Source organism: Phascolarctos cinereus, unplaced genomic scaffold, assembly GCF_003287225.1.
Source record: "Phascolarctos cinereus isolate Bilbo 61053 unplaced genomic scaffold, phaCin_HiC Scaffold_4;HRSCAF=312, whole genome shotgun sequence".
Classification (NCBI taxonomy): domain Eukaryota; kingdom Metazoa; phylum Chordata; class Mammalia; order Diprotodontia; family Phascolarctidae; genus Phascolarctos; species Phascolarctos cinereus.
This window is the reverse complement of record NW_027555847.1, coordinates 122,959,467-122,978,692: the sequence shown is the minus strand read 5'-3', so window position 1 is coordinate 122,978,692 and position 19,226 is coordinate 122,959,467. Positions and strand designations below refer to the sequence as shown.

The 19,226-nt window shown below is 39.8% G+C and overlaps 1 pseudogene; it reads left to right on the top strand.

Moving 5' to 3' along the window:
* The first annotated feature begins 4,975 nt into the window (after positions 1-4,975).
* On the top strand, positions 4,976-18,391 carry LOC110221641 (cytochrome c pseudogene; annotated as a pseudogene).
* Positions 18,392-19,226: the final 835 nt, after the last annotated feature.

Below are 19,226 nucleotides of genomic sequence, written 5' to 3'. Positions count from 1 at the left end.
TGGGAAGCCCAGAACTAAATATAACAATCCACGTGTGGTGTCAGATCATGGAAGGCCTTGAGGAGTTTGAATTCCACTCACAGCAAAAGGGAGCCATTAAAGATATTAGGGTAATGACATGAGCAGATCGATGTCTAAGAAAAATTTTTCTGCTACTTGTATGAAGAATGGATTTAGTGAAAGGAGAGAGTAGAGAATATTGCAATAGTTCAAATGTGGTAATGAGGGCTTGGACTATGGGAGTGGCAACAGGACAGAGAAGTAACAATTTCCAGAAGTGTTTGTTAAAAATCAGATCAACAGTACTTAGTAACTAATTGCATATGAGAGGGTAAGGAGACAGAAGTATTAAAAAGAAACCTAAGGTTATAAACATGGGAGACCAAGTGAATGATGATACCACAGATAAAAAAGAAGGAATTATGAAGTCTGGAGGAGTAACAAATTTAGGGAGAAAAATAATCGGCTCAGATGTAGACATGTTGCATTTGAGCTGCTAGCAAGACCACTAGTTAGAAATATTCTATAAATAATTTAGAGGCCTGGACTTCAGGAAAGAAGTCAGTACTGACAATATAGATTTGGAGTAAAAGGGTTCCAAGTGCTTTTTGTATGTTTCTTGAGGTTGTTGTTTGCTTATTTCTGTCATGTCCAACTCTTCATGACCCCATCTGAGGTTTTCTTGGCAGAGATACTAGAGTGGTTTGCCATTTCCTTCTCCAGATTATTTTACGGATGAGGAAACTGAGGCAAACAGAGATAAATAACTTGTCCACAGTCACAAAGCTAGTAAGTGTCTGAGGTCAGATATGAACTCACGTCTTCCTGGCACCAGGCCTGGCACTCTATCCACTGTACCACCTGGCTGCCCGTCAGAAGAGTATTGGATCTAAATGAAAGAAATGAAGAAGGGATATTTACAGAGGTAAGAAGAGACCCACAATGTCATCTTTGAGGCCAAGAGAAGGGAGAGTATGCAGCATGAGAGACAGAGAATAGTGTCAAAAGTTACAGAGATGGCAAGAAGGAAAGGATATTGGATTTGGTAATTAGGAAGTCAGTGGTGACCTTTGAGAGAATGGGGGAGGGGTGAAAGGGGAACTGAAAGAAGTTGCAGAGAATGAATGGTGAGGAAGTGGAGGCATCAGAGATAGACAACTTTAAAAAGTTTAACACTGGAAAGGAGGAAAGAAATGGCACAGCAGCTGAATGGGAAAAAAAGTTTTAGTATTGGAGAGACCTGAATATGGCCAAAGGCAGGTGAGGAGGAGCTAGTGGTAAGGGAGGGGTTGTATTTGGTTATTTTTTTTAAAATTAAATTAAATTAAATTAAATTTTTTTAAATTAAAAAAGTATCTGTTTTCTCTCCCTCCTGCTTTCTTTCACCTATTGAAAAAATTAAAATACAAAACCTTTGCAACAAATACCCATAGATAAGCAAAACAGATTATTTCATTGGCCATGTCTAAAAAATGTATGCAAATCTGCACTCCAAATCCATCCCATCACCTGTCAGGAGATAAGTAACATGCTTCATAATTGTACTCTGTAATCATGGTTGATTATTGAATTCATTGAGTTTTTTTAATTAATTAATTAATTTTTAGTTTTCAATATTCACTTTTATAAGATTTTTGAGTTCTAAATTTCCCTCCCTCCACTCCCCTGTCCCCAAGGCAGCATGCAATCTCATATAGGCTATCCATGTATGATCCTATTAAACATATTACCACATTAGTCATGCTGTGAAAGAAGAATCAGAACAATAGAGAAAAATTATGAGAAAGAAGAAACAAAAAACAACCAAAAAAAGAGAAAATAGTGTGCTTTGATCTCCATTCAGACTCCATAGTTCTTTCTCTGAATGTGGATAGAGTTTTCCATCATGAGTCTTTTGGAATTGTCTTAGATCAATGCATTGCTCAGAAGAGCTAAGTCTAACAAAGTTGGTCATTGCACAATGTTGCTGTTACTGTGTACAGTGTTCTCCTGGTTCTGCTCACTTCACTCAGCATCAGTTTGTGTAAGTCTTTCCAGGTTTTTCTAAAGTCCACCTGCTCACCATTTCTTATGGAATAATAGTATTCCATTACATTCAGATACCACAACTTGTTCAGCCATTCCCCAGTTGATGGGCATCCCTTCAATTTCCAGTTCTTGGCTACCACTAAAAGAGCTGCTATAAATATTTTTGTAGATGTGGGTCCTTTTCCCTTTTTTATGATCTCTTTGAGATATAAACCTAGAAGTGGTATTGCTGGATCAAAGGGTATGAATTCATAGAGTTCTTGAGCCTTGCAAAGTTGTTTGACTTTACAATGATGTTGTACTGAATAAAGTATTCACGCTATTTTGCTCAATTTATTTTTCATTAGTTCATACAAGTATTCTCAGGTTTCTCTTGAACTATCCTTTCAGCATTCCTTATAGCATGATTGCATTCCATTACATTCATATACCATAATTTGTTTAGCCATTCCCAACTTGATGGAAACTCCCCTTAGTTATCTTTTCTTTGCCACTGCAAAAAGATCTGCCATCAATATTTTTGCCCAAATGGCTCCTTTTCCTCTTCCTTTGGTCTCTTTGGGTATAGACCTAGTAGTGGTAGAGAGATTGTATCTGAATGGGGAGGACACCTTCAGCAAGGTCCTGAGAGAGGCAGAAGAATTGAGGGCCCAAGTAAAGGACTGGCTCAGGGAGTACTAAGTATATCTGTTCTTCTCTGACCATAGAGGGAAAAAAGGTGATGCTGATGAGAAGTTGAAAGGAGGAAGAAGGGCAACTAGGGGAATGCTTGCTCGACCATTCCATCTTCTCACTTAAAGAGGGAACTCATCTATTGGGGCCTTGGGTTTAGGATGGGTTTTGTGATGAGAGGAGATAAAAAAGCTAGGCACCAGTGCCCTAGAGCATGAGATAAGAAATTGATAAAGTCTGAGTAGAAAATATTGCCAGTACACAATTAAAGTAGTGCATTATAATTTCTAGTAGATTAAATCAGCCCCATTTTGTAATTTATCCAAACACACTCAACAACCCTAGATTTAGAGAGAAAAATCAGATGGCAGGCAGTGACACAGGGTTCAAATGGAGGAAGATTATCTGATAAAGGGTCAGTAGCTTGTGAGATCTGGGAAAACACTATTTAAGGGAAAACATTATTTACAGGAAACCAGTGATTATGGGTAACATCATTTCATAAAGCAGGAGACACCATCGGAGGATACAAGCAGTTTAAAGAAAGCTCAGCATGAGACAGTGATATCATCTAGAGCGCATTGAAAGATGAAAATGGGGGGACAACAAACAGAAGAAAAAGGAAAACGTTGTGCAACAATTTTTATAGCTCATGATTTTCACCATATGAGGCACCATATTTGGACTCTAGCATCTCAATACCATATATGCTATAAAAGAGATAGAAATAGTACTAAAGAGAATAAAAGTGGAAAAAAAAGTGGCCAGACTGGGATCAAAGGGCAGATAAAGAACAATAGCTTTAATAGATGCTTTAATCGGGGAGATAAATTGGAAGAACAGGGGATGGGTCAAAAGAATCAAAGGTGGTAATAAAGGCAAAAATGAGCTTCAATGTGAGCCAGAGTGGAGAAGCTGTGGTTAAGTTGTTTAATTTCCAAGTTCTGGGTCTTGGAGGTCCTGTAGATCCAAGGATAAAGTCCAAGGTGTGTTGCTTTAGTGGGCTAGAGAAGTCTGTGGGCAGTGGAGGGGGGGGATGTTGAGATTCTTTTGGAGGCTGATAAATTGTGCAGTCAGGTTATCTGAGGATTGTTGGGTTAAGCATTGATATGTTGATATTTTGACTGGGTCTAAAGCCAAAGAATGGGTTTATTCAATTTTAAAAATGGAAGGAATGAAGGAGATATCAGTAGTTGACAATAAAGAACATAGAGACTCTTGCCTGTCCCCCCTCCCCTACACACACACACACACACACACACACACACACACACACAGAGTAATTCCCTCTCAAGGGCTAGGCTGGAAATGTCCTACTGTTAGGCTGGCCTAGTATTGGAATACCAGATGCCAAACTTGGCTTTTTTTTTTTTTTGCCAAATGCGACAGGGTGACTGATTTTCTTCAGCCAGTCTGTCATCTCATTTCAGCTAATGGCTGGAGGCATTTCACTTATTCTAAATTGACTAAAGACTTTTTCTACACCTAGTTTTATGCTTTTTAATGATTGATTCAATAGAGGTGTCTAGGAATTGCTTATAACTATTTTATACCTTTGATTGATTGTGTAGCTCAGAGACTTTCTCACCTGATAAAGGCATTAGGGAAACTGGTATTTTATTCACTAAATTAATTGGGGCTGGGGATGATTAATTGATTCAATGGAGAAGCCCAGACTTTCTAAGATCTGTTCATTGGGGTGGGGTGGGGGGGACCCTTACCCTTATACTAGGAGCTTGGATGTGAAGCTAGAAGGGACCTTAGAGGTTATTCAATCTAATCTCCTCATTTTGCAGATTAGAAACTGAGGGTGGGAGAGATTAAATGGATAGAGGACTTAGTACAGATTGTGTATACCTTGAAGAAGGAAAGGTCACTGGTGATCTGGATACGGTAAGGAATGTTCCCACTCTTTCTCTTACCCCTGTGAGTTGTTTGTTGTTGTTTTTGGAGAGGGGCAGGGTCCTGGAGCAGGGGAATTAATGAAGAGGGTTGTGAAAGTTTTTTATTTTTTTTTAAGGAAGTCAGAGTTAAGTGACTTGTCCAGAGTCACATAGATAGTAAATGTCTGAGGCTGGATTTGAACTCACATTTTCTGGACTCTACAGCGGGTGCTCTATCTATTGTGCCACCTATCGCCTACCTTTTTTTATTATTATTATTATTATATAGCTACTTTTAATACCCTGGGGTAAGGCCCACAAGAATAAAGCCATTAGAAGAGGGTAGCCCCCTTCCCTCCAGGAATTCCCCCCAAGGCTGCCTAGGGGGAAGAATGTGCAAAGGGAACTCACTGCAGACACAGGGCGAAGGGAATGCCTTCAGTTCTGGGACCTGGGTGCTGCAGAGGAGGTGAGAGGGTATTGGGATTGGCTCCAGCATCCCGCTCCAGGTCGATGGGCAAGAGAGATGGGCATGGGGGCAGCTAGGTGGTACAGTGGATAGAGCACCGGCCCCTGGATTCAGGAGGACCTGAGTTCAAATCCAGCCTCAGACACATACACTTACTAGCTGTGTGACCCTGGGCAAGTCACTTAACCCCCATTGCCCCCCCAAAAAAAAGAGAGAGAGATGGGCATGAGCCGTAGAATTTGGGCTCATTGGCCTTTTTCTGTTTCTGTTGCATGATCTCTGAGTTCCTCTGCTTTCCTGCAGAGGCAGAGAGCATTGTGCATTGCATAGTGCCACACCCAGGCTACAGTGATCACTGAGTTCATTTTTTGCATTCTCAGGCTAAGGTCTGGCTAGATGACCAAGGGCCAGGTTACAACTCATAATAATCCAGCACCTCCTTACATAGCCCTAAATGATTATTGACTGTCCATGTTAGGGAGAGGTCAGAGCTACCAAGTGTGGTGGCATTCTTGTTGACAGTGAACAGGATTTTGTGGTGGGTGTGAAGGGGGAGGATGTGTTAAGTGTCTGGAATAAGGAGGCTGGAATGAACCTATCTGTTAATATTCTGCTCTGTCCTGTTGGCCCTGGGGTTGTTTGGTTCCAGGCTAGGGTTGGTCTGGTCCTTGTTCCAGGTTTTTCAGAGAAACCTGAAGTCCTCCTTCTGTCTTCTGCTCTTAGCATGGGAAGAGGTCTAATAAAGATGGGCACTACCCATGAATTCAAGTAAATGGGAAGTTGGTGGGACCATTGTTCCTATCCCCATAACATGTTGTTTTATGTCTCTCATGCATTCAATTCAGTTCAACAAGCTTTTATTAAGCACCTTTGTTGCTGTTGTTTAGTCATTTTTTAGTTGTGTCTGGCTCTTTGTGACCTCTTCAGGATTTTCTTGGCAAAGATTCTGGAGTAGTTTGCTATTCCCTTCTCCAGCTCATTTTACAGATGAGGAAATTGAGGCAAACAGGGTTAATTGACTTGCCCAGGGTCACACAGCTAGTAATTGTCTGCTGCCACATTTGAACTCACAAAGATAAGTATTCTTGACTTCAGGTCCGGCACTTTATGCACATCTAGCTGCCCTTTATTAAGCACATGCTATGTACCAAGCCCTCTCCTAGAGTATTAATACGACACTGTGTTATAGTTATGTGTGTAATTTGTACTAATGTCATATCCTCCTTGTATCTCTTTCAAATTATTATTTACTCCTGGACCCAGACAGATGATGAAAAAGACTGGGGATCTCATACCATACTCTACTTACCTGGAAACTCAGGGAGCCAGAACTTGAAATAGGTAGGAAGCCCTACAATAGAATGGGGGAAGTTCTAGACATTGTTCCAAACTGATTGCCTCTGCTTCCTTCTGTTGTCCTTAAGATTTTACATTCGTGGTTGCCATGCAGAGCCCTGGCCATTGATTGGACTGGGACCTTGGAATGGAGACCTTTGGAGGTCTGATAGCCACAAACTGCTTCAGCATAATACTGCCTGCTGCTGACCTGGATTAGAAAAGAGCTGAAACCATAAGCAGTGCTCTTTTGAATCCAGGGTACTCAGAGAACAAGATGTCAGAGATCAGAATTGTGGTGGTAAGACCAGAGGAGCTCAGAATGGCACATATTGACAATCCCATCTATTGGTGAGGTGGCAGGTTCTCTCCCACAAAGCTTCCCTTGTTTTCCTATAGAGATAGTCTCTGACCATGAGAGAAGGTCCAAGTTATACAATATCTTTAATTTTTTTCTACAACCTCTGAGGGAAGGAGAGGGTTTGTTGAAATGACTAGAAGCCAATGGCTTTACAGAGTGCTTAACCTTCTTTTTTTCATTTTCACTGTGTTGACTAAATTATGGAGCCACAGCATATCTTTTAAAGGAAGTGGTTGGGTGGTGGAAGGTTGACTGAGAGAGGAGATTCCAGATGTGGAATGGGGCCTCTGGAGTTATAGATTTCTATTTTTTGTATTTTTGAGCAATATTCCACATCATTCCTGTCCAAGCAAATAAACAGAGTCACTCAGAGTTGTGTTTAGTAATCAGGCCTATTAGAAATACACATTTATTAGTCATGTCAAGCAACTGCTAAGAGGCCAATTGACTGGCCTGGATTCCCCTGACAAGCCAAGAGTCTTATTTTTACAAAGGAGGTCTGGGAGTTTACATATTTTTGTAATGGAAGGGTCTGGCATATGCTCAGGGTGCCTCAGATGGCATCTCCATGTGAAGGGTGTTTCTGGAAGAATCTTGGTGATAGTAAGGGAAATGCCTTGCAGAGACAGACTGGGGAGTATGCATAGACATTCTATAACTGGTTTCATTTGGCTAACCACTTGTGGAAGAGAAGCCTCTTTCATTGGCTGTGGAGGCATTCAAAAAGACCTGTCACTTTTAGTATGATCTCTCTTTCCTTCTGCACTCTTGGAAGAGTGCTTAGTTTATGATTCGGTAAGATCAAAAGGTTCAGAGAACTCTTTCCATTCTGTCATTCCAAAATTTGAGTTTGCATGCAGCACATCACTAATGCCTCAGAGGTATGGAGTCTTCTTTGGCGTCTAGGAATTCAGAGTTCAAATTTGTAGTCAGAACTATGCCTCAGTAAACAAGGGGTGACTTCAGGAGCCCATACCAGCAGGAGCTAATAACAGGACTCAATCTGGTATCAATGCCATCTCTGCATGTAAATTTGGTAACATCACTACTATGTAGGAATTGAACTGTTTCAAACCTGCTCCTTCAGAAACCAAGGTAGTTTAAGGTAGAGTACATCCCTGAGATACTGGGAGGAAAATATCTGTACATATATTCTGGCTATGTCTTTGAAATAAACATCCTTTTGTAGAAGTTAATTATTGTTAAGTGATTAAATGGAATTGGGGTGCCGATCGATGGCACCAGTGAGGGCTCCAGTCAGCGGCAGAGAAAAGAGATACTTTAATCCCTCATGGTTACCACTTACAATTCTGAGAGGTGACATAACAAAGCTGACCCTAAGAGAGTGAGGCCAGAGCATACACACTACACTTTACTTAAGGGCTTCTAGAGAATTCTAAGCAATTATCTCTTACTAAACAGATGGCTTATGGGCAGCTGGTGGGGCAGTGGATAGAGTGCCAGACCTGGAGTCAGGAAGCTTATCTTTGCGAGTTCAAATCTGGCCTCAGACACTTCCTCGTAGTGTGAACTTGGGCAAGTCATTTAACCCTGTTTTCTCATTTGTAAAATGAGCTAGAGAAGGAAATGGCAAACCACTCTAGTATCTTTTCTAAGAAAACCTCAAATGGGGTCATAAAGAGTCAGACATGACTGAAATGACTGAACAACAACACAGGTAGCATGAAAATAACAAATCCATAAAAGAATGTTTAAATAACTTGGAAAGCCATAAAAGGTCTCATCAGTGCAATGATAGAGAAGTGTTGGACTCAGAGAGCAGGAACAGATATTTTCTGGACATGGCCAATTTGTTTTGTTTGACAGTGCATATTTGATACAAGAGTTTTGCTTTTCTTTTTCCTTTTTCTTGGCTAGGCAATGGGGTTAAATGACTTGCCCAAGATCACACAGCTAGTAAGTGTCAAGTTTCTGAGGCAGGATTTGAACTCAGGTCCTCCTGACTCCAGGATGGGTGCTCTCTATCCACCACACCACCTAACTGCCTCTTCTTTTTCCTTAATTTTCCAATGGCAGGGGAGGTAGGGAGAGAAAATTGATTTTGTTAATTTTTTAAAAAATTTAATTGAAAATAGTGTTTACCTAACAGAAAGGGAAAATAAGTCAAAGATATATCTGTGGTATTAAATCAGAGTAATACATAATTACACATAGCCTGAAGGACTCTATCATTAGCTGAGGTGTTATGTGATCCAAACAAACCATGATTATATTTGATCATATTCCAAAGATTGTTATTATCTCCTAGTACCTTACAGCATTTGCTAGTTTGTAATTAATCTTGATCAACAGTCAGTAGCTTAAATTAGAAATCTAGTTAATTCAGCTAAGCATTAAGGCCTTTCTTAATTCTAATTTTCTTATGTTTGAGACTCTAAAATTCTACTTCTTCATCCCCTATGTAAATTTCAAAACCACAAATGTGGATTTTAAACTAATTAGCCCCTCTGTTTAATCTCAGCCATGGCAAGGTCAGGGGGGACCACAACGTAAGCTTTTGAAGGCTGAAAACTCTTTGGTAGCTAGACTAGATATTATAGCTGTTGAGAGTCTCTCCCATACATGTGCCATAGACACCACTTGACTTTTAGCTGAAATGATTACTGTTTGATAGACAACTCAGATATACTCCCTAACTGGATAATTAATACAGTGACATACTACCTTTCTGTAGGCTTGAGGAAGATGGCATATGAACCACTGTGAATCTCTTGCAGTACAACTGTTATATGGTATGCTCACAGAATTTCACATGTGTACAAGCCTTATCTTCTCTATTAAACTGATTCCCCTTAAGAGTGGAGACTGGAACTGATGCCTTTTTCTGTTTATAGCACCCATCTGGCTTATGTCCTCAACAAAGCATTCACAGACTGGATCCCCTGGAGGCAACTATTGTCTTAAATTCAAGGTACTCTTTTTTTTCCCTTTTATTTTCTTTTATTTCTTCCTCTTTTTTTTCTTATGTAAACAGTACTTAATTTTTTCCCAATTACATGTAAAGACAATTTCCAACATTCATTTTCATATAATTTTGAGTTCCAAATTTTTCTTCATCACTCCCACCCCTCCCCGTTCTCCAAGTCAGCAAGCAATCTGATATAGGTTATATAGTCATGTTGTGAAAGAAGAAATAGAAGAGGAGAAAACCACATGAAAAAAGAAAGTAAAAATAGAATGCTTCGATCTGCATTCAGACTCCATAGTTCTTTCTGTGGATGTGGATAACATTTTCCATCATGAGTCTTTTGGAATTATCTTGGATCATTGTATTGCTGAGAAAAGCTAAGTCAATCATAGTTGATCATGTTGCTGTTACTATATACAATGTTCTCCTGATTCTGCTCACTTTACCAGCACTGGTTCATGTAAGTCCAGGTTTTTCTGAAATCTGCCTGCTCATTATTTCTTTTTATTTATTTCTTTTTTATATTTTGCTTTTTGGTGAGGCAATCAGCCTTAAGTGACTGGCCCAGGGTCACACAGCTAGTAAGTGTCAAGTGTCTGAGGTCAGATTTGAACACAGGTCCTCCTGACTCCAGGGCCAATGCTCTATCCACCTAGCTGCCTCCTGCTCATCATTTCTTATGGAACAATAGTATTCCATTACATTCATATACCACAACTTATTCAGCCATTCCCTAATTGATGGGTATCCCCTCAGTTTCTAATCTTTTGCCACCACAAAAAGAGCTATTATAAATATTTTTGTACATGTAGGTCCTTCTTCCTTTTTTATGATCTCTTTGGATACAGACCTAGTAAAGGTATTGATGGACCAAAAGGTATGTACGTTTTGATTGCCCTTTGGGCATAGTTCCAAATTGCTCTCCAGAATGGTTGGATCAGTTCATAACTCCACCACAGCACTTTAGTGTCCCAATTTTCCACATCCTCTCCAATATGTATCATTTTCTATTTTTGTCATATTAGCCAATGTGATAGGTGTAAGGTAGTACCTCAGAGTTGTTTTAATTTACATTTCTCTCATCAATCATGATTTAGAGCATTTTTTATATGACTATAGATAGCTTTGACTTCTTCATCTGAAAACTGTCTGTTCATATCCTTTGACCATTTATCTGTTGGGGAAAGTATGAACTCTTAAAACTATAACTCACAAGTTCCCACCAATGCATTTAATTTCTATAGTCAGCCAGTAGATACAATTAGCTCAAAGCAAAGGAATTTTCTGAGAGAATAGTAAGAACAGTAACTAAAAAAACATTTTCCCCATAAACCTGGGGTGAACTTTTTCATAAATATAATGTCAGTGGGAAGAGTAGGTACATACACAATGTACTGGTAGAGAAAGATGAGCATATGTAGGGAACACATGTGGCCAAGGCAATTTATGAATACTGCATGGCAGGGTCCCGGTGTCTTTTCTCATCTAAGGGTGTCCTCAAACTGCTCCCCACTGGGCACAGTAGTTTGCTAAACTGGGATGCCTGAGTCTATTCCTCACCTTAGCTTGACTCCCAGCGGCCAAGGCTGACTCTCTAATGAATTCATCACTGGATTTCTATTCTGCTGTCAGGTCATGCTCCTCAAGGCTGTCTCTTACCTCAACTCTATCTGACCTTCTCTCCCACTAGGACTGGTGTTACCTACTACGTACCTAGATCCACTGAAAAATGTCATAGACGATGGTGCTAGAGGACAGAGAAATTGTCCTTTCTGCAACGCAGTGCCCTGGCAGAGGTACAAGGGAAAAGGCAGCTAGGTAGTGGAGCAGATAGAGCACGTAGCCTGGAGTCAGGAAGACCCCAGTTCAAATCAGCCTCAAATACTTACTAGCTGGGTCACTGTGACCCTGGGCAAGTCATTTAACCAGTTTGCCTCAATTTCTTCAGCTGTAAAATAGGGATCATTTAAAGCACCTGGCTCCCAGGGTTGTTGTGAGGATCAAATGATACTTGTGAAGCACTTAGTAAAGTGCTTGGCACATAATAGGAGCTTTTTGTTGTTGTTGTTCAACTTTCGACTCTTCAGTGACCTCATCTGGGGTTTTCTTGGCAAACATACTAGAGTGGTTTTCCATTTCCTTCTGCAGCTCATTTTACAGATGAGTAAACCAAGGCAAAGGGAGTTAAGTGACTTGCTCTGGGTCACACAACTAGTAAGTGTCTAAGGCCAGATTTGAACTCAGAAGATGAGTCGTCCTGAATCCAAGTCTGACACTCTTTCCAATGTAACACTTAGCTGCCCCAGTTAGGCACTATATAAAAGTGAAGGAACAATCCCCTCTCGAGAGCTAGGTTCTTCCTCTATAGCTGCTTCTACTCTGGTCTGCCAGGGAGGCGACATTCCTTGAAGCTGCTATTTCATTTGTCTTCAAAGCTGGCAAGCTAGCTTTTTAAAATTATTATTACTATTTAACTTCTATATCAACTTAAATTTTTTTTTGACATTTTTATTTAAAGTTTTGAGTTCCAAATTCTATCCCTTTCCTCCTCACTCCCCTCCCCTCTTCCTGAGATGGTAAGCCATCTGATATAGGTTATACATATGCAATTGTGTAAAACATTTCCATATTAGTCATTTTCTACAAGAAGATTGGAATAAAAGAAAAAAAGAGAAAGTGAAAAATTGCATGTTTCAGTCTCTATTCAAACAATAGCAGTTCTTTCTCTGGGAGTAGATAGTATGCTTCATCATCAGTCCTCCAGGATTGTCTTGGATCATTGTATTGCTAAGAATACCTAAGTCATTCACAGTTCTTCATTGAACAATATGGCTGTTACTGTATACAATGTTCTCCTGGTTCTCTTCACTTCACTATGCATCAGTTCATGTAAGTCTCTCCACGTTTTCTGAAATCATCCTGCTTGTCGTTTCTTACAGCATAATAATATTCCATTACAATCATATACCACAGCTTGTTTAGCCATTCCCCAATTGATGGGCATCCCTTTGATTTCCAATTCTTAGCCACCACAAAAAGAGCTGCTACAAATATTTTTGTACATGTAGGTCCTTTCCCCCCTTTTTTTTGGATGTGTTTGGGATATAGAACTAGCAGTGGTATTGCTAGATCAAAGGGTATGCACAGTTTTATGGCCCTTTGGGCATAGTTCCAAATTGCTCTCCAGAATGGTTGGATCAGTTCACAATTCCACAAATAGTGCATCAGTGTCCCAGTTTTCCCACATCCTCTTCAACATCCAACATTTTCCTTTTTTTGTCACATTAGCTGATCTCATAGGTATGAAGTGGTATCTCAGAGTTGTTTTAATTCGCATTTCTCTTATCAATAGTGATTTAGAGCATTTTTGATATGACTATAGATGCTTTGATTTGTCTGAAAACTGCCTATTCATATCCTTTGACCATTTACTAATTGGGGAATGACTTGTATTTTTATAAATTTGACTCAGTTCTCTATCTATTTGAGAAATGAGGCCTCTATCAGAGATACTTGTTGCAAAAATTTCCCCCAGTTTTCTGCTTTCCTTATAATTTTGGTTGCATTGGTTTTGTTTGTGCAAAAACTTTTTAATTTTATATAATCAAAATTATCTATTTTATGTTTTGAAATGTTCTCTATATCTTCTTCCCTTATCCATAAATCTGATAGAGAAACTATTCCATGCTCTCTTAATTTGCTTATGGTATCACCCTTTATGTGTATATCATGTACCCATTTTGACCATATCTTGGTATACGGTTGAGATGTTGGTGTATACCTAGTTTCTGCCATACTGTTTTCTAGTTTTCCCAGCAGTTTTTGTCAAATAATGAATTTTTGTTCCAAAAGCTTGGATCTTTGGGTTTATCATATTCTAGATTACTATACAAAGTAGATTTTTAAAAATTATTTATGGTGTGGCCAAACAAAGCAGCCAATAGTACAGCATTTTCTAATTCCACCAAGAACTTATTTATATCTCATAAAAAAGGTAACAAAATGAAAAACTCTTTTTCGATTTCATCTGCTGAGCTGGGGGTAGGAATTGGGGAAGTGATTAATGAGGTATATCCTTACAAAACACTACATATCTGTGCCCTGACCCATTCATGTGGTGTCTAACACAGGGCCCTGCAGAGAATAGGTACTCAATAAATGTTGGTTGAATTGAATACTCTTCTCTTGTTGGCTCATCTCTTTACTTGTCTAACTTTGAGAGATTGCTCAGCTGAGACCATAGGGGCTGGGGCACTGGCCCCTCCCTGTCTTACAACCAGCCATTATGGTTTGTGGACTAGGTTTGGCCCTGGGGAGCCAGCTCTAGAATCCCTGGTGAGAAGACACTCCCTTTGTTCACACTCATTGGTCCATTAAGAAACCATAGAACCCCAGGGGAAAATTGTTTATGCTTGAGTCATGACTCATGTCTACAGGCCCCAAAGAGGGGAGTTAAAAAAAGGACCTCAAGGTGAAAACATGAATTGGGTATAGAGTGGGTAATTTATCCATCTGCTTAAAAAGGAATGCAAATAATCTTTCAGGGGAGGAGATAGACATTCAGTGAAATAGGGGACTTCCAAACCTTCCTGATGAAAAGACCAGAGCTCAACAGAAAATTCGATCTTCAAATACAAGACTAAAGAAAGGCATAAAAAGGTAAACAGGACAGAAAAAAACCAACATGTTATTAATAAGGGCAAACTGTTTACATCCCTACAAGGAAAGATAACACTTAACTCTTGAGAATGGTGTTATTACACCATTTAAAAGGGGTATGGTAGACAGAGGGGGTGGGTATAAATTGACTTTGAGGTAAGGATAAAAAAATCTAATTAAGTGGGTTAAGTGGATCTAAGTAAATGGATTAAGTGTATCTAATTAAGGAATTGTACTGGGAGAAAAGGGAAGGAGGAGGAAGACTTGGGTGAATTATATTACAGGAAAAGGCATGAAAACCTATTCCAGTAGAGGGAAAGAAAGGAGGGAGAGGAGCATTGCTTGAACCTTACTCTCACCAGATTTGGTTCAAAGAGGGAATAACATAATCAGGTATAGAAATCTAACTTACCCTATAGGAAGTAGGAGGGGAAAGGGAAAAGAAAAGGAAAGGGGTGGATAGAAGGGAGGGAAAAAGTAGTAAGGGGAAAGGGGAAAAAAAGGGAGGGCTAATAGAAGGGAGGGACCAAGGGAGACAGTGGTCAAAAAGTACTCTTCCTAGGGGCAACTAGGTGGCCCAGTAGATAGAGCACCAGCCCTAGATTCAGGAGTACCTAGTTCAAATCCGGCCTCAGACATATAACAATTACTAGCTGTGTGACCCTGGGCAAGTCACTTAACCCCATTGCCTAATCAAAAAAAAAGTACTCTTCCTACTCAGATTTCTTGTATTCACTTATCTACGTATATGTTGTAACATTCTCCAACATAATGTGAGATCCTTGAGGCCAGAGACCATTTCATTTTTGTCTTTTATCTCTGGTACCTGGCACAATGCCTGGCCCACAGGGGGCAATTAATATATCTTCATTCATTTGAATGAAATAGAATGGAACTGCCTTAAAAGACTGAGGTACCTGGACCAGGAATTCATAGAGCAAGTCAGATTTTTAAAAGATATTGATAAGATAGTCTATGCTTCCTGGTCACAGAATATTACAGACACTATTCAACAGTGGGGGTTCCACCATATTTCCTCTTTCTCTTTGCCCATATTCTTGGTTTCTGTGCTCTTGTGAAAACACCTTCCTAGTCACACTCTTACAATTATCTTGATGGGCTATTTGAGGTAATCTATTGGAAAATGTTCCCCGCTAATAAAATCAGAAGGAAGAATCAGAAAAAAAAAAAGGAATGCAAAACATAAAGCATGGCAACACTCACGAACAGAATAGGAATAACAGTAGTAGCAGTAGCAATAGCTAGCATTTTATATAGTACTTACTGTGTGCCAGGCACTATGTTCAGCTTTACAATTGTTATCTCATTTGATCCTCACAACAATGCTGGGAAGTGGGTGCTACTAGTTATCCTCATTTTACAAATGAAGAAAATGAAGCAAACAGGAGTTAAGTGACTTACCCAGGGCCACACAGCTGGTAAGTGTCTGAGCTTGGATTTGAATTCAGTTCTTCTTGACTGCAGTTCCAGTCTTCTATCCCATGGGCCACCTCAATGCACCATCATCTACTGAGGCAAATCCACGTATGCTCCATGCTCCTTCATTCGACATTTTTTTTTCATTCAACATTTATTAAGCACCTACTGAGGGCTGAGCTCTGTGATAAGAGCTAGAAGCTGGAAGAGATATTAAGTTTTTGTCAGATTTAGCTTGTGCCTTCGTGGTGCTTAGAAATCTAACAGTGGTAAGATACAGTATTAGAAGACATGGACAGTTAATGTACAACGTTATACGATAGTTACATTTCATTTCAGTTGTTTTCTAGTTGTGTCTGCCTCATCATGACCACATTTGGAGTTTTCTTGGTGAGGATACTGGAGTGGTTTGCCATTTCCTTCTCCAGCTCATTTTACAGATGAGGAAACTGGGGCAAACAGGATTAAGTGACTTTCTCAGGCTCACACAGCTAGTAAGAGTCTGAGGCCAGATTTGGACTCACCAAGATGAATCTTCTTGACTCCAGGTCTGACACTTTATTCACTGTGCCACCTATCTGCCCTGCTAATTACATTAGAGAGGTACAAAACAAAGTGCTATAGATACAGGAGGCATTTGAGTTGGGCTTCAAAGAATAGTCAGGAACTCAACAGGTGAAGAAGGGAAGAGAGAAAATTCCAAACAAAGGGAACTGCCCAAGCAAAGGTAGGTAAGTGGGAAAGTGAAATCTGAGATCCAGAGAGAGAGGAATCCAGTTTGGCTGGAGTATAAAATTGGTAGAAGAGCATAAAATGAAATAAGGAAGGGGAGTTCCTTGAAGGTCCTTAAATACCAAGCTAAAGACTTTGAACTTTATGCAGTAAGCAATAGGGCTCCAGTGATGATTTTAGATCAGCACAATTGGCATGACCAGAAATTCACTTAAGAAAGATTATTCTGGCAGCAGTCTAAAGAATGGATTGGAGGGAAGAGAGGATGAAGGCAGAAGTGCCCACAAGTAAGAAGGCTGTATAAAGTATAACAGAGACATGTCTGACTACAATTATTATAACACCTGAGACCAGAAAGCTATCATTCATTGGGAGAAGCTACCACAACTTCACTTTTTTACCAAGGGGACTGTGTACCTGGATTCAGGGGAATTTTGTTAGGAGGTTGAGACTCTGATAGTGGAGTGAGAGACTTCTGGGAAAGCCTACACCAAGCATACATGATACAAATGGTACAGGAAGGGTCTGGTGGGTAGGGCAAGGATGCTATGGTAAATGTTTAAAAAACTGCTCTCTGGTGGAAAAATGTACATGACACACTTTTAAGCTTAATGTGCATTAGTAAAATTTTATCCATCACTTTCTTAAGTCTAGACAATCAACAGAACAATAAATCAAGTGTTTGCAGATTTCTGAGACTATAAATGCTCACACTCAAAATTTAAAAATCAGCTCTTAATAAGCTGGTCAAATCTGGCTGCACCACGCTCCCGGGCAGAGGCTCAGAAATCCTGACTTCCACTGCCAATAATAAAATGAAAGACCCAAGACACCTAAAACAAGATGAGGTAGGATCTGCTTGGAGTTGGAGATCTTCTGAGAGTCTCCTCGGAGTTTTCCATTCACATCATTCATTGGAAGAAAGACTCAAGGACTTCTCAGTGTGGTGGCAGAAAGTATAAACCAATTGGCATTTCCTTTGAGGAAAGAAGTAAGGGGTGGGAACCCTGAAGTTTACTTGGCTTGATGTTATCATACCTGAGATTCTCCACAAGCACGACTTCTCAGAATCTTACTGGTATGGTCTGTTTCGGTACAAAAAGGTCAGATTATTTGGAGAGTACCCAGCTGATCTGGACTCAGGGCTCCAAGTGTTGGAGAGATGATCATTTTCAATGGGGAGGGGATTGGATGTACCCAGGTGTAAGGGGAGGTTTCTGGTCTGTGTCTGATGTTGGCCCTGGTTTCCAACACAGCTTGATCTAGTTTTTAAAATGTATTATTCTACCACATTTCATAACATTTTCACAATTGGCTTGTATCGCCCCCGTTAAGATTCTTCCTTCTTTCCCACCTTGAATGACCTAGAAGCAAAATATGCATTCATTATAGTTTGGACACATTTATTGAAGGAAATTGGAATTTAAAAGACAACAGCATTAAAACTCCCAGGAGGCTGAGCAATGCTCCAGTAAAAAGTCTGCAATTTGGGCAGAAGAAGCAAGAGTTGGACAGACAGCAGAGAGAGAGGGGGCAAGCTCGAGGCTGCGGGCCAAGCCGAATTCACAGTGGGCGATGTGGAGAAGGGCAAAAAGATCTGTGTTCAGAAGTGTGCTCAGTGCCACACTGTCAAGAAGCAGGGCAAGCCCAAGACGGGGCCTAATCTGAACGGACTCTTTGGCCAAAAGACCAGCCAGTCTCCCGGTTTCTCTCACACAGATGCTAACAAGAACAAAGGTATCACCTTTGGAGAGGATACACTGATGGAATACTTGGAAAACACCAAGAAGTATATCCCTGGAACAAAAATGATTTTTGCAGGCATTAAGAAGAAGGGAGAAAAGGCAGACTTGATAGCATATCTCAAAAAGGCCACCAAAGAGTAAGAGCTGTCTGGCTGCCTTATTTATTAGAGATTTCTTTTCTTTTTTCACATGTATCATAACGACCCTATTTAAATTGGTTTCATCAACCAGAGAATTTTGGTCATGAATGGCTGTTTAAAAAATTTGTTCAGCACTCCTAGTAAAGGAATGGTCATAATTACAGCCACAACCAAGCTATCACACTTTTCTGTTTCTTTTACAAGATTTTTATCAAAGGTAATGTGTTCCACCTCTGTCTTGGGAAGTTTTGATGGAATCTGGCTTCTTTTACTAAATAATGGGGAAAACCTACTTGATGGTTCCATATGACTTTTACCTGTAGTATGTTGGGGGGCAGGGGGAAAGGAAAATTATCTTTTGGGAAAAGTTGTGTCACAGTCTGTCCAAAGGTAAGGTCAACTGAATCAAAACAAACCCACAAATTTCCAACTTAAATTCCCTGACTTTCCATGTATGAACAGCTTAATTACAATGATTTGATTAAATACTGTCTTTAAATTGTTGAAAAGCATTTCAGTGTATTTTATTGTTTAACAATCCAGAGTAAAAACATCCTGTCACACCATGTGAGTGATCTTTGAATTGGAAGTGTGAAGAGGCACAGAGGAGTTCAGCAAGAGATAGGATCTTCTGTTGAGCTGTTAAGTACCTGTTTTAAGCTCAGTTGTACCTTTGGATTAACTTTTAAGACCTGTTGAATTTACAGTTTGCAGACATGTTATATAGTAAGTGAATAATAGTGTTAAAACTCACTTGGAGGGTTCAGCTGTAAATGATGTGATTCTAAGAATTCAGCTATTAAACACTTGTGAATATAAAAAAGTCTGCCATTTTT